General features: G+C 37.3%; 1 pseudogene; it reads right to left on the bottom strand.

Annotated features, from left to right (window-relative positions):
* Positions 1–313: 313 nt before the first annotated feature.
* On the bottom strand, positions 314–617 carry LOC101904311 (non-histone chromosomal protein HMG-14-like; annotated as a pseudogene).
* Positions 618–10,210: the final 9,593 nt, after the last annotated feature.

Here is a 10,210-nt window from a genome sequence, read left to right as displayed (position 1 = left end):
CATTTAGTATGCTTTGTATTATAAGATATAAAAGCTTCCCCATCTGTGAAATGTTAAGCTGACACCAAGACAATCAAAGCATCTCATATTCAATATCGCACTGTTGTACAAAAAAAAAGAAAAAAAAAAAAACAACAGTAAATTAAACGATTTCATCTCAAAAAGAAAAGAGGGGGTATTGGGATTCCCTCCTTTTTCAAAATGTTTCTAGAGCTACTAAAAATCTTGCATTTACAAAATAGTTGATAAAAATATTCCTCTGGATTGTACAGAGAGGGAGACAGAGGCCACTGATAAGATTGGGTGTGTGATATTAATCAGACTTGGCTTCTTTCTCCCTTGTTTCATCAGAGGCTGGGCTCTCCTCGTTTCTAATCTCTCTTGTTTTCTGCAGGTAAGTCTTTAGACTCTTGGCTGGCTTCTTCTACCTGTTTTTACTTTGTTCCTCCTTTTCTCTTTTGTTTGCACTTTTTTGTCTGAAGATTTATCCTTTTCTGCCACCTTTCTTAGATTTGTTTCCACTTTTTCAGGAGCGTGTTTAGCTGACAGCCTCGGGATCTGCTCTTGGGCTCCTCCTTCACTAGGCCCTCAGAGCATCTGACCTTGCTCTTGGGCATTGTCCCTGCGGGTGGTGGTGGCTGCTGCGACTCCTCCCCCACATTTCTTACTAAAACACTAACAATACTATTTAGTGAAGCTGAAGGTTCTGTGTTTTTTTTATTGCTTTGTTTTGCATTTTGAGACAATACTTACTCAACTGAAGGAAGCAGTATATGATTTACATTTATGTAAATTTTTAATCTGGGTGTGATAGCCAACCTCCAGGATGGCCCAAAGTGAACCACACCTCCTGGTATTGTCTTCTTGAGCAGCTCCATTTGTGCCAGAGTTGATCTGTGTCCAACAGCATGTGGTGATATGATGGTATGCAATTACATTAAAGTAGAACTATTTAAGACTGCAACTTCTGTCTGGAGGGTGCTCACCTTCTCTCATTCTTTTTTGGATCACTCACCCTGTGAACTTCTATGAAGACACCACCAAGGCAATCAAATGGCCAAAGCTAGTGACAACCGAGGCCTTCCAACAGCCATGTGAGTTACTGGAAGCTGATCTTTCAGCTTCATCTGAGTCTTCACATGGTTGCAGCTCTGGTCAACAGCTTGACTAGAACCTCAGGAACCAACCTCAACCAGACAACCCACTCAGATGTCCCACATTCCTGACCAATGGAAATGGTGTGAAAAGAAATGTTTGACTTTTTAAGCCATCAAATTCTGGGTGATTTGTTAAGAGCATCAGTTAACTGATACACTGAGCAACTAACCTATAATATTTTACTGTCTTTGTAGCTGGGTCATTGGAATAAGGTCTCACACAATGTACTACTACAGTGTTATGCCCTTCAGATGCATATGTTATGTTAGGGCTGTATTTTATAGAATGAAGCTAAACAAAGGAATCATTCTTTTTATCTTCATCACATTAAAAAAAAACTGCTGTTTTAAAAATATCTAGGCATTTTGTGTTAAATGCAAAATACTTTGAAAGCTTTATGTTGTTCTAAGATTTGGTGTTCCATATCATTAACTATTTCCTTAAAATGTCAGGATTATAACACTTAACTGATTCTTGACCTGCCTTCATTGCCGTCAATTTACCCAACATTCATAGTTGCACATCTTTGACACAATTTTCACTAACACCTCAGCAACTGAATAGAGTCTTTTAGTCTTCAACGTGATGTGTTAATTCATGTTAAGAAGCCCTCTTATATGAATCAATATTTGTATTTGAATTATTGAGCATCAATATATATATATATGATTGAATGTGTTCCTCTTTATTTTATATATAATTGCTGCTTAAGTTGTAATAGAATCTTTGCTTCATTACCCAGTACATCCCTCACAAATAGTGCACTGTTATTCTAGCACCCCATTACGAATCATGCCTATAAAAGTAATCTCAATATTTGTATGATTATTGCTGTTGTTCAGTCACTGTCATGTTAGTATTAGCAGTTTGGTTTTGTTTAGGATCATTTGTGTCATTGTCATTAGGCTTACAACTACTGCTTCAAGCAAGAGAATTCATAATAATTCTTCTCTAACAGTAACAAATTTGTTTCACTATATTAAAATAAGAGTGAAAAATAAATAGCATAAATTATACTTTCCTAATTCAGCTAATACTATAAAACTATATGGGCTTCCCTGGCGGCTCAGCAGTAAAGAATACACCTGCCAATGCAGGAGCCATAGGGTTTGATCCCTGGGTCAGGAAGATAAACGCTGGAGAAGAAAATGGCAACTCACTCCAGTATTCTTATTCTTGCCTGGGAAATCCCATGGACAGAGGAGCCTGGTGAGCTATGATCCATGGGGTCACAAATGAGTCAGACATGAATCAACAACTAAACAACAGCAATAAAATTATGTTTTGAAAAGCTTGATAAAAAAGATGTTTATAAAAGAATAAGTAATGTAGATAACTAAATGCTTAAGCTTCTTCACATTTTCCATACCTTTGAATTTCATTTAACAGATTAATCTTAAAATATCACATGAGTACTGCCTAATTCATACACAATATAATTCATTGCAAAACGTCATGAACTCCTAAATGAATCTGTTTCCTATTCAGGGACTGAGGTCCCTGATGATGTTTTGAATGGTGCAGCAATGTTAAATTGTTATAAACATTTTCAGAGCATCTCTTTTGTATCATATAGTCATGATTCTAACAAGCAGTTCATTGACTAGCAGCAATGCACAGACCATACTGGAAGTGCTACATGAGCTTTCAGAGCTCTTCTAAATTTGACTTCACTTTCATGAGTGAGAGACAACTGCATATGAGATTGGTGTAAAATAATAAAGGGAACTCACATTCATAAAGTATGATATTTTTAGATTTATATAAACTCGGATGTCATAATAGAATGGAGGGGTATGGAAAACTGTCACTTGCTTGTTTACTCTTTTCAAAATTTATTTTGGCAAGTGACTGCTTATCTCAGTTGGTGGGGTCTATCTACATTTCAAATACTTTTTATTATATATATATATATTTCCTTGTGAAATATGTGATATTATATTGAAAGATTTACTTAACTCCAGTTCAGTTCAGTTCAGTCACTCAGTCATGTCCGACTCTTTGAGACCCCATGGACTGCAGCATGCCATGCTTCCGTCTCCATGACCAACTCCCAGAGCCTACTCAAACTCATGTCCATCACATCGGTGATGCCATCCAACCGTCTCACCCTCTGCCATCCCCTTCTCATCCTGCCTTCAATCTTTCCCAGTATTAGGGTCTTTTCCAATGAGGCAGTTCTTCACATCAGGTGGTCAAAGTATTGGAGTTTCAGCTTCAGCATCAGTCTTTCCAATGAATATTGAGGATTAATTTCCTTTAGGATTTACTAGTTTGATCTCCTTGCTGTCCAATGGACTCTCAAGAATCTTCTCCAATACCATAATTCAAAAGCATAAATTAATTCTTCAGCGCTCACCTTTCTTTATGGTCCAACTCTCATACCCATAAATGACTACTGGAAAACCATAGCTTTGACAAGGCAGACATTTGTTGGTAAAGTAATCTCTGCTTTTTGCTATGCTGTTTAGGTTGGTCATAGCTTTTCTTCCAAGGAGCAAGTGTCTTTTAATTTCATGGCTGCAGTCACCACCTGCAGTGATTTTGGAGCCCCCCAAAACAAAGTCTTTCACTGTTTCCATTGTTTCCCCATCTATTTGCATGAAGTGATGGGACTGGATGTCATGATCTTAGTTTTCTGAATGTTGAATTTTAAGCCAACATTTTCACTCTCCTCTTTCAATTTCATCAAGAGGCTCTTTAGTTCTTCGCTTTCTGCCATAAGGGTGGTGTCACCTGCATATCTGAGGTTAATGATATTTCTCCCAGCAATTAGTTCCAGCTTCTGCTTCATCCAGCCCAGCGTTTTGTATGATGTACTCTGAATATAAGTTAAATAAGCAGGGTGACAATATACAGTCTTGATATATTCCTTTTCCAATTTCAAACCAGTCTGTTGTTCCATGTACCATTCTAACTGTTGCTTCCTGACCTGCATACAGATTTCTCAAGAGGCAGGTCAGGTGTCTGGTATTCCCATCTCTTGAAGAATTTTCCACAGTTTGTTGTGATCCACTCAGTCAAAGGCTTTGGTGTAGTCACTAAAGCAAATATAGGTGTTTTCTTGGAACTCTCTTGCTCTCTCCATGATCCAGCTGATGTTGGCAATTTGATCTCTGGTTCCTCTGCCTTTTCTAAATCCTTGAACCTCTAGAAGTTCACAGTTCATGTACTATTGAAGCCTGGCTTGGAGAATTTTGAGTATTACTTTGCTAGTGTGTGAGATGAGTGCAACTGTGCGGTAGGTTCAGCATTCTTTGGCATTGCCTTTCTTTGGGATTGGAGTGAAAACTGACCTTTTCCAGTCCTGTGGCCACTGCTGAGTTTTCCAAATTTGCTGGCCTATTGAGTTTAGCACTTTCACAGCTTCATCTTTTAGGATTTGAAACAGCTCAACTGGAATTCCATCACCTCTACTAGCTTTGTTTGCAGTGATGCTTGCTAAGGCCCACTTGACTTAACTTTAATTCCTAGCTAATTATATAATTCCAGATTTAAATTATTTCTTGCAGTCCTACAAACATATTCTACTGTGTCTGGCTTCTATTATTGTGACTGAATAGTTTGCTACCAACATTGGTATGTAGTCTGATTACAGATTGAGCTATTTCAAATCCTAAAAGATGATTCTGTGAAAGTGCTGCAAGTATCTGCAGTTCTAATATTGCATTTTGTTCTCTCTGCTGTTCGTTCTTTCTGTGCACTCTCCCACATGCTGTATTGTTTCAATCAATTTAGAATTTCTGTTTTGGGGCTCTTATTCAGCTAATTCTATTCAGTGAAAATCCCACAGTAGCTAGGTTGAGCTTAAGTTTCTTTAGAGCGTATTTGCATTTGCTTCTTTTAGGCTTTCTAAGCCAATACCTCCCAGTTTGTACCTTGTGTGGTAGACAAAATAAAAGTCCTTCAAAAATCCTCATGTCTTAATTCCCAGAACTTGAGTATATGTTACCTTTTTTGCCAAAGGGGCTCTGCAAATGGAGTTTAGTTAATAACATTGGGTTATGCATGTAGGTCCAATGTAACTACAAAGATTCTTATAAGAGGGAGGCAGGAGGGTCACAGTAAGTGAAGGAGATGTTGTGCTAGAAATAGAGTGGAAAAACAGAGAGGGAAAAGGAGAGAGATTTTAAATGTCACACTGTGACTCTGAAGAGGGAGGAGAGGAAACAAGAAAAGAAATGTAGGCAGCCTCTAGGAGACTAGAAAGGCAAGAGGAAGGATTCTCATCTACAGTTTCCAGAAGGAATGTGGACTTCCAGTTCCTTGATATTAGAACTTCTGGTCTCCAATAAGATAATACATTTGGGTTTATTTCCAGTAAGTTGTAGTTACTTCATTTTTTTTTTTTTGCTCTGCTAAGTTTGTTACAGCAGTAAAGATAAAGATGTGAATGCAAATCATCTTGCTGCTGCTGCTGCTAAGTCGCTTCGGTGCTGTCCAACTCTGTGCAACCCCATAGATGGCAGCCCACCAGGCTCCACTGTCCCTGGGATTCTCCAGGCAAGAATACTGGAGTAGGTTGCCATTTCCTTCTCCAATGCATGAAAGAGAAAAGTGAAAGTGAAGTTGCTCAGTCATGTTTGACTCTTAGCGACCCCATGAACTGCAGCCTACCAGGCTCCTCTGTCCATGGATTTTTCGGGCAAGAGTACTGGAGTGGGGTGCCATTGCCTTCTCCAGCAAATCATCTTAGGATCTTGTTAATAACACAAAAGAATCTGATGGTAGGCCTGGGAAAGAGTGAGAGTTTCTATATTTCTAGGTAATTTCCAGGTGATATGGATGTTTCTGGGTGTTTGTAGATCATAATTTGAGTATTAGGGAATCTAAGGTAATATTAGCATAAATACACATTAAAAATAATACTCTATTTGAGCTTTCCCAGACTTTGAAAGTCATTGAAAATCAAACTTCAAACACTGTGAAGGCTTTTTTTTTTTAATCACAGTCTTTTTTTCATGGAGATGAAGTCCCTAACTTTTTGAAGAAGTTTTATTTGAGGTTTCTCCTGGTGTAAAACCAATGTTCTGTTTTTATTTTTTTTTTTTTCTCCTGAAGACTTAAAACCAAGACACTGAATTTTTGGTATAAGCACATAAGTGTAGAAAGATTTTATCTCACATTTTGTTTACTTTGCTGATTTCAGCCTCTGTTATTTTTTATCTTTATATCTTTCTTCTATCTCAACTATGCACTCTTGAGGATACTTGTTGCATTTTATCTGTGATTCCAAGTTATTTTGGTACCAAAAGGAATATTTACTTTTCTATAGTCCTAGAAATAGCAGTCTTCCTCTATATTTGCAAATTATCTACTCATTTCTCTGTGAATATTTCAATGATTTGTTTTTATGTGATTCTTGCCATTTTGACCAATTAATTGCTAATTAAAAGCGTATATTCTAAAAAATATTTGATAGTGGCTTTGAAAAGTAAGTCAATATCAGAGGGATTAAGTGCTTAATACAATAAATGTGTATGTGAATTTTCTTAGACATTTGGATTAAAGAAAGGAAAACAGTGTGGATGAATAGGAAAATTTACATTTTCTGTTACTTTTCAATCACAAACTTAAATCTCTGTGGATGCCCTGAGCCATGGACTTTATATACATTATTTAGTTCATTTGACCTTTGCAACAACTTAATAAAAATTACCCTGATTTTAATTAAACATGAGAAACTCAGACTCAGAGAGAAAATAAACTGCTAGAGAGCCTTCCTAGAAATGTAAGAACTTACACACTTAAGTATTGCACTAATATTTATTACAGATTTAATTGTAATAATCAAATAATCAAACCAAGATCAGAAGGAAATAATATCCTACAGCTTAAAGTGGGGAGTTTGCACTGAAATACTGGACTTTCTCAGACCAAGTCTATACTCTTTCCATTGTTCCATATTAGGTCTAAAATTGTCCAAAATAGGAATTTGCAATTGATCTTGAGTACTGTATAGAATTCTACCTAACGTTTACTCACACTGTGAAGTAGTCTCTTTTATATCCTGCTAGTTGAAAAACCAACTGGTGTAAATATTTATGAAAATTTGACAAAAGCAAAAAACTAAATTTTCTTTTGCCTTCTATGCTCTGAGCCCTGCAAGACAATGTTTAATCATTTTCCCATTTCACTTAAACTTCACAAAGAGAAAACTAAACTCTGTCATCTCACCAAAAATTTATTTCTCAGGTCATGATAATTTAGTTCCTATTCTCACAAAAGAACTGAAACTTTTCTTAATAGAATTGAACTGTCAAATTTAATGAAAACTTCCCTGACCTTATATTAATAACATTTCCTGTTATATTTAGCATCACTAATCACTCCTTACTTGAGAAATGTCTCCTTTGCTCTCATGGCTACTTCTAAGCTATTCTTGAGAATTATTACATATTAATTTTCCATAGACTTCTGTCCCTAGGTCTCTGCTTTTTATCGTTCATTGGACTTTGTAGTTTAGGTAATCACTTCCACTCTCATAATTTCAACTTCCTCTTGAATGCTGATAATTCATGAATACATTTCTTCTAACTGTCCTCTCTCTTCACCAAACTTTGGCTGTTCTATCTCACTGCCTAAGGGTCAATTACCTCTGAATGCCCTACAAGTATTTCACACTGTACAGATTCAGAAAGGAATTGATTTTGTTCCCCACTTGTGCCTACTTCATATATTAGTCAAAAGTGCCACCATCAATCTGTTCATGTCTTGGAATCACCCTTCCTGCTCTCTTCTTCATGCTTACAATTAATTCAACTGAGTTCTTTGTCAATTAAAATCCATTCTGGAGACAAAACCCACACAGTAATTTGAAATGAGAAAACTTAATATAAAGACTATATCAGGGGAATAAAAAATAAGGACAACTCTAAAAAACACTCTACTGCTGAAGAAGAGTGTCCAAGGTAAGAAACAAATTTGGAAGCAGAGGAGTTTCTTTTTATTATTTGGATTAATTTTTTTAATTGAAATATAGCTGATTTACAGCATTCTGTTAGTTTCAGGTATACAGCAAAGTGATTCAGTTATATATACATATATCTATTTTTTTCAGATTATTTTCCATTATAGGTTATTACAGAATGTTGAGTATAGTTCCCTGTGCTATACAGTAGGTCCTTGTTAGTTATCTATTTTATATATAGTAGTATATATATGTTAATGACAAACTCCTAAGTCATCCTCATCCTCCTTTCCCTTTTGGTAACCATAAGTTTGTGGAAGTTTCTATTTCTGTTATGTATATATGTTCTCTTGTATCATTTTTTTCCTGATTTTCAAGCAAGGAAAACACTCTCTGGGCTGCAGGAGACCATGCCTGGTGGGAAGGTGCTCAAAAATTGGTCAGAACTTTAGGATCTGCTTTGCGGCTAGTGGTGTGAGACTTGAGATATGTGGTGTCTGTTTTAGGTGCTTCTTGACATACCTATGAGATTCACCTTGACCAGACTTCAGAGATGTGTGTACAATAGACATCAAAGCCCCAGGATTCTGCTTCCTGAGTGGATACAATGAGGCCTAGGGAACACAATGACCCTACTGAGAAAATTATAGTGAGTTGGTAACCAGGAGGGCTGCAAATATACCAAGGGACTGTGTGGTCTGGGTGTGCAGCTCTAAGGCAGGAAGAAAGGGCCAAAAGAAACACACCTGTATCAAGAAGAGAAATATTTCCTTCTTCAGTCTCCTTTATGTGACGTCTACTGAAAATGCTTAATGTTGTGCCAGCAATAAAGGAGAATTGTTTGCCGAGTCTTCTATAATCACAGAGCAGGTAATAAAGGGTGGATTTGAAGCTGTGAAACAATACATTTATTAGTGCAAATAACTGTCAAATATCTGGTAGCTCAGACAGTAAAGAATCTGCCTGCAATGCAGGAGACCCTGGATTGATTCTTGGGTCAGGAAGATCCCCTGGAGAGGGGAATGACAACCCATTCCAGTATTCCATGGACTGAGGAGCCTGGCAGGCTATAGTCTATGGGGTCACAAACAGTTGGACACAACTGAGCAAATAAGCATGCATGCATATATTAAATATATTTGACATTTGTATATTAACAGCCTTTCCTTTTCATTGTTTTTTTTTTAATTTATTTTATTTTTAAACTTTACATAATTGTATTAGTTTTGCCAAATATCAAAATGAATCCACCACAGGCATACATGTGCTCCCCCTCCTGAACCCTCCTCCCTCCTCCCTCCCCATACCATCCCTCCAGGTCGTCCGAGTGCACCAGCCCCAAGCATCCAGTATCGTGCATTGAACCCGGACTGGCATCTCGTTTCATACATGATATTTTACATGTTTCAATGCCATTCTCCCAAATCTTCCCACCCTCTCCCTCTCCCACAGAGTCCATAAGACTGTTCCATACATCAGCGTCACTTTTGCTGTCTCGTACACAGGGTTATTGTTATCATCTTTCTAAATTCGATATATATGCATTAGTATACTGTATTGGTGTTTTTCCTTCTGGCTTACTTCACTCTGTATAATAGGCTCCAGTTTCATCCACCTCATTAGAACTGATTCAAATGTATTCTTTTTAATGGCTGAGTAATACTCCATTGTGTATATGTAACACTGCTTTCTTATCCATTCATCTGCTGATGGGCATCTAGGTTGCTTCCATGTCCTGGCTATTATAAACAGTGCTGCAATGACCATTGGGGTACACGTGTCTCTTTCCCTTCTGGTTTCCTCAGTGTGTATGCCCAGCAGTGGGATTGCTGGATCATAAGGCAGTTCTATTTCCAGTTTTTTAAGGAATCTCCACACTGTTCTCCATAGTGGCTGTACTAGTTTGCATTCCCACCAACAGTGTAAGAGGGTTCCCTTTCCTCCACACCCTCTCCAGCATTTATTGCTTGTAGAGTTTTAGATCCCAGCCATTCTGACTGGTGTGAAATGGTACCTCATAGTGGTCTTGATTTGCATTTCTCTGATAATGAGTGATGTTGAGCATCTTTTCATGTGTTTGTTAGCCATCTGTATGTCTTCTTTGGAGAAATGTCTATTTAGTTCTTTGGCCCATTTTTTGAT

The sequence above is a fragment of the Bos taurus genome, chromosome 2, assembly GCF_002263795.3.
Source record: "Bos taurus isolate L1 Dominette 01449 registration number 42190680 breed Hereford chromosome 2, ARS-UCD2.0, whole genome shotgun sequence".
NCBI lineage: Eukaryota > Metazoa > Chordata > Mammalia > Artiodactyla > Bovidae > Bos > Bos taurus.
Note: the sequence above shows the minus strand (reverse complement) of the source record. Positions and strands in the feature narration are given on the sequence as shown.